Raw genomic sequence first — 6,000 nt, forward strand, 5'->3', positions numbered from 1 at the left:
CAAAATACTATGGGGTTCCAGGTTTGGTCATGGGTTTTCTCACTTATGATGAGTTTTATTCTGATGATATAATGGAGATGATCGGGTGAGTTATGGGCCCGCTAGTGTTACAAATGACCGTTCAAAAAAAAAAAGTAAGTCACATATTTCGATGTTCATTAAAAAAACAAAAAATATTTCAAAGTCATTTAATAGAAAGTTAATGTCATTAATGCTAAACGTCAAAGTTAGAAATATATCAAATGTAATCAATATTTTTTTCATGTTATTTGTTTTAACCTCATCATCAATTCATCACTATGAATAAATTTCATATGTATTTTCACATGTCCAATCTTCATTAAAATAAAAAAAAAAAGAAAAATTAAACTACTTCAAAGTCATTTAATTGGAAGATAATCTTAATGCTAAATAATAATGTTAGAAATATATCAAATTTAATAAATGCTCTTTAATTTTTTCTTTCACGTTTTGTTTTAGCCTCATTATCAATTCGTTACTATGAATAAATCTCATATATTTTTCACAAGACCAATCTTCATTTAAAAGAAAAGAAAAAAGAAATTACTTCAAAGTCATTTAATAGAAAGATAATGTCCTTAATATGTCAGATTTAATCAATGTTTTTTTTTAACTATTATCAATTCATCACTATGAATAAATCTCATATATTTTTCACCTGTCTAATTTTCATTTAAATGAAAAAAAAAGAGAAAAAATAAATTGCCTTCAAGTCATTTAATAGAAAGATAGCGTCCTTAATGCTAAAAAATATAGTTAGAAACATGCGAGATTTAATAAATGTTTTTTTTTTCGTTTTTTGTTTTAACCTCATTATCAATTTATCACTATGAATAAATCTCAAATATTTTTTCACTTGTACAGTCTTCATTCAAAAGAGAGAAAAAAAAAAGAAAAAATAAATTACTCCAAAGTCATTTAATAGAAAGATATATAATGTCCTTAATGGTAAATAATAAAGTTAGAAATAGATTTAATCAACATTTTTTTTCATTTTTTATTTTAACCTTATTATCAGCTCATTACTATAAATGAATCTCATATATTTTTTACTTGCCCAATCTTCATTTAAAAGAAAAAAAAGAAAAAATAAATTACTTAAAAGTCATTTAATAGAAAGATAGTGTCTTAGAGCATTCTCAGCAGCTCCCCTATAATTATGTGAGATGAATCTCTAAATCTTTTTAGAGGTTATAAGTGGTTGTGAGTGGAAATGAGATAAAATTTTAAAGAGGTAGTATATTTTGAGAAACAATGTTTATTATCTATTTTTATTTAATATATTTGAAAGTGGTTATGAGTGGATGAGAGAAAAAAATAACGATAAAGATGTAAAAAATATTATTTAATTGTATATGAGAGATAAAATTTAGTGTTTTTAGTGTAATTATAGAGATAAAGATAGAGAAACTGCCGGAAATCAATGTTTTTTTTTAATGTAGCGTTTTTAGTGTAATTAGAAATATACCAAATTTAATCGATGTTTTTTTATTTATTTATTCGTTTTTCGTTTTAACCTCATTATCAATTCATCACTATAATATATTTTTAATTACTTCAAAGTCATTTAATAGAAAGATAATGTTCTTAATGCTAAACAATAAATTTAGAAATATACCATATTTAATCATTTTTTTTTCATTTTTTGTTTTAACCTCATTATCAATTCATCGTTTTGAATAAATCTCATATAATCTTATCTTACTATACTATTAAAGCAATACAAGGTTTCCACATGACATTCAACTAACATATTCACATAGGCTTCCAACTCATTAATTCTCCATTTATAAAATTTCCACTTGTTAATTTGAACATTAATTTTAAACATTAACTTCTAAGTTGAATTAAGTTTCAAAATAAATTGTTATAATCATCATTTATTGAGTAATAAAGACAATTAATTGTTTTAATTGTTAATTTTTAAAATTTTGAGACTTTGTTATTTTATTTTATTTTATTTTATTTTTTGGATTTTGGGAAATTATTTATGAACGTTTAGATTGAAATGGTAGTTTAAGTCATGAGGTTTGGATTATATTTTGCTTTATTAAACGCGCGGTTTAATTAAAATTATAACTATATCTCATTGTTATATTCATATTTTTCGCATTATGTTGTGTACTTAAATATTTTATAATTTCTATAAAAATAGTTTTATAACACAAAACTTATGTTACAACATCTACATGTTTACGCTTCATAGTTTAAAACATACGACTTAAGTAGATGATGAAGTTTTAGCTAATATGTCTTTTTTGTTTCATTGTATAAGTTAGAAATATGTGGAATAACTTGAAATTATGGTTTAAATTGTTATATTTCTCTATCTGTCTTGTATGTTGGTTTTTTTTTTAATTAAATTAACAATGTGATACCTTATAATAATCTTATCTTATCTTACTATACTATTAAAGCAATACAAAGTTTCCACATGGCATTCAACTAGCATATCCACATAGGCTTCCAACTCACTAATTTTCCATTTATATAATTTTCACATATAAATTTGAGCATTAATTTTAAACATTAACTCCTAAGTTGAATCTTATCTTACTATACTATTAAAGCAATACAATGTTTTCACTTGGCATTCAACTAGCATATCCATATAAGCTTCCAACTCATTAATTTTCCATTTATATAATTTTCACATGTAAATTTGAACATTAATTTTAAACATTAACTCCTAAGTTGAATAAAGTTTTAAAATAAATTGTTATAATTATCATTTATTGAGTAATAAAGACAATTAATTGTTTTCATTATTATTTTTTTAAAGTTTGAGACATTGTTATTATTATTATTTTTTTTGGATTTTGGGAAATTATTTATGAACGTTTGGACTAAATGTTTGGATTGAAATGGTGGTTTAAGTCAAGAGGTTTGGATTATATTTTGCTTTATTAAACGCGCAGTTTAATTAAATTATAATTATATCTCATTGTTATATTCATATTTTTCACATTTTTTATGTTGTGTACTTAAATTTTTTATAATTTCTATAAAAATAGTTTTTATAACACACAACTTATGTTACAGCATCTACATGTTTACGCTTTATGGTTTACAAAATACGACTTAAGTAGATGATGAAGTTTAACCAATATGTTTTTTTTTGTTTCATGATATAAGTTAGAAATATGTGGAATAACTTGAAATTATGGTTTAAATTGTTATATTTCTCTATCTGTCTTTGTATGTTGGGTTTTTTTTAATTAAATTAACAACTGCACGATGGACCAATAAGAAAAGGCCAACGTTGTATCGGCCAATGACATAGAATTCCGTAGCTTTTGGACCAATCAGGGGTCATTATCAGGCTAAGCCATAAGAATAGAAGGTTCCATTGAGTGGGGGCAGTCGACCCAATCCTTTTCTTTCCCTTCTGCTATAAATATAAGAAGAAAACTAATGGTAAAGGACACAATCTCATTCTCTCTAGGAATTTATTCTCCACTTACCGTACCGATTCTCACGCCGGAGGGTGGTTACGAGAAGACCCCCCCTATTCCCCTTCTCGTAACGAGCTCACGGTGTTTGGTTTTGCAGGTTAGGGCTGTCGGGACTTATAACAGTTTAGTATTGACTCGTCGGAGAATATTAAGCTGAGCCCACCCGGGTTTAGGTTAATATCATTCCATCATCGGTCTAGGAATTACGTTAAACCTAGGGTTAACATAGTCTTCACCAAAATTATACAATTGGTTGATAGTTGGTTTGATGACGATTTTCGATAGTATAAAATAGTTGCAAACTTAGACCGTTAACTATTTTGACTTATATTAAATGATGATAGCTTGATAATGGTGACAAACGGATAGTTGACAGTTGCATATTCTTGTGACATGCTTGTTAAAGTCTTTTTTAGCATGTACGATAGTGCTAAAGTTATATTTATGTTAAATCCCTTTTATTTAATTATGAAAGCTATAACTTATTCAACAACGCTGACTTTACGTATGCATGTCAGGTTAAACAGTTTATTATGAGAAAGTATGGGCATAGATAGCTTTGAAACAAGGGCTACCTAGCTGAAGACAGGCATCCCAGCATTTATGTTTTAGACAAGTGTAATTCAATTAAAGATTTGTAATCTAGTTGTGGACAGGTTAATGACTGGTGTTTTTTTATTCTTCTTTTGTGTGTGCGTGTTTTCAATAAATTTTCTATGTTTATGAAATATGTTGCATGTGTAAACTCGACCGTTCATACCCTTGGATGCAGGGCATTTCATGAAACAACTAACAATCGTTTTTCCGCCGACGAATTTCCATTGATAACTGCCTTCTCTAATGAATTGCTGATGGAATTAACTGTCCATGTTACTCATTTATTTAATGGAGAGTATAAATTATAGGTGTATTGGTTTTTATTAATCCCAACTATCATCTTTTGGTCTCTATTTGTCTCAACTAACGAATTGGCTGCTAACAATCTCATCCTTAATCATATTTGTTCCCAACGGTCCGCGAATAACAAAATTTTAATGTCGTTAGTTGCAGGTCACCGGGAAAATTTTTTTGGGCGAAAAACTCACATTTTTTTCCAGAGAACTCAACATTTCGTCCCAAACATCTTTATAACATTGGTTCGGACCTCTAGGAACCTTTTTCTAGTAAAATTCCCAATTATTGAGAGCGCCGAAACCCTAGAACCGTCGTCGGAATCGGTTGGTGGTGCTCGCACTAGCCTTTCTATATACACAAGGCTCATCTTCATTTTTGATAAAACCAAACTCTTTGATTTGCTTATCAAAATGAATATTCGAGCTATGAGATGCTTATTTAAGTCCATAAATAGACTTATTCAGTTTGCACACCCTGTTAGGATATTTGGGATCGACAAAACCTTCTGGCTGAAACATATAGACATCTTCAGAAAGATGTCTATTATGAAAAGTAGTTTTGGCATCCATTTGCCATATCTCGTAGTCAGAATACGCGTCTACAGCAAGTAATATCCTTATCAACGGGCGAGAAGGTTTCATCATAGTCAATACCCTGAGTTTAAGTAAAACCTTTCGCGACTAGTTATGCTTTATAAGTCTGTATATTTTCGTGCATGTCGGTTTTTCTTTTGAAAATCCACTTGCTCCCTACTGCCCCTACCTTCGGGGGTAGCTTAACCAAGTTCCAGACTTGATTGTTATGCATAAATTGCATCTCGGCGTTCATGGCTTCTTGCCATTTCTTAGATTCTGGATCTAAGCAGATTTATAGTTAGTAGGTTCGTTATTTGACTCGGCTACTAATAGGAGTTCGGGACCATATAGATGCCATAGGTATTTAGAATTTGGTACGCGAGTCCTACCACTTCTGCGAAGGCTTGTGTTTATGTCTGATGTATTAGCAACATCTTGTTGATCAGACGTTCCAACTTTCTCAGCAGTTGTTTGTGGTTCTTGAGTTTCTTCAAGATCGACAATATTATTTCCAGTTCCTCGATCGAGAATTTTCTTCTCGAGGAAGTGACCCTTTGATGTGTGTGAATATATATATATATATATATGGATAAAAGTTTCACACAAATCGGGTTTTAAAAATAGGTTTTCACCTACAACTAAACCACACACGAAAGGCAAGTGTACCTATCGTTTGTAATAAAGTTTCGGCAAGAACCGAGTGTCAATCCATGGATACGGTCATTTTCTAGTACTAAATATTTGTAAATGACTAACCGAACAAAGAAATCTTAATTTGAGTTTTTAACTAACTAAACTAGCATACAACAAAGCAAGTAAAAATACAAGAAACAATCAATCCAACAAAACTACCTAGACATGCATCCACTCTACCAATGTGATAAAATAGCAATGATATGGTAAACATCATGAATCTAAACATAAATACTAGATTACAATCAAGCAACCCAATACTAACAATTAATCATCATGATGGGTTTTCTATTAAGAATTAAACATAGACTAACTTGTTTATCAAAACAACAAAGTCTCATAATCAAAGGAAATCTAGCATG

The sequence above is a fragment of the Bidens hawaiensis genome, unplaced genomic scaffold (assembly GCF_021521415.1).
Source record: "Bidens hawaiensis isolate Kalapana, Puna unplaced genomic scaffold, B.hawaiensis_p1.1 tig00009272_1, whole genome shotgun sequence".
Classification (NCBI taxonomy): domain Eukaryota; kingdom Viridiplantae; phylum Streptophyta; class Magnoliopsida; order Asterales; family Asteraceae; genus Bidens; species Bidens hawaiensis.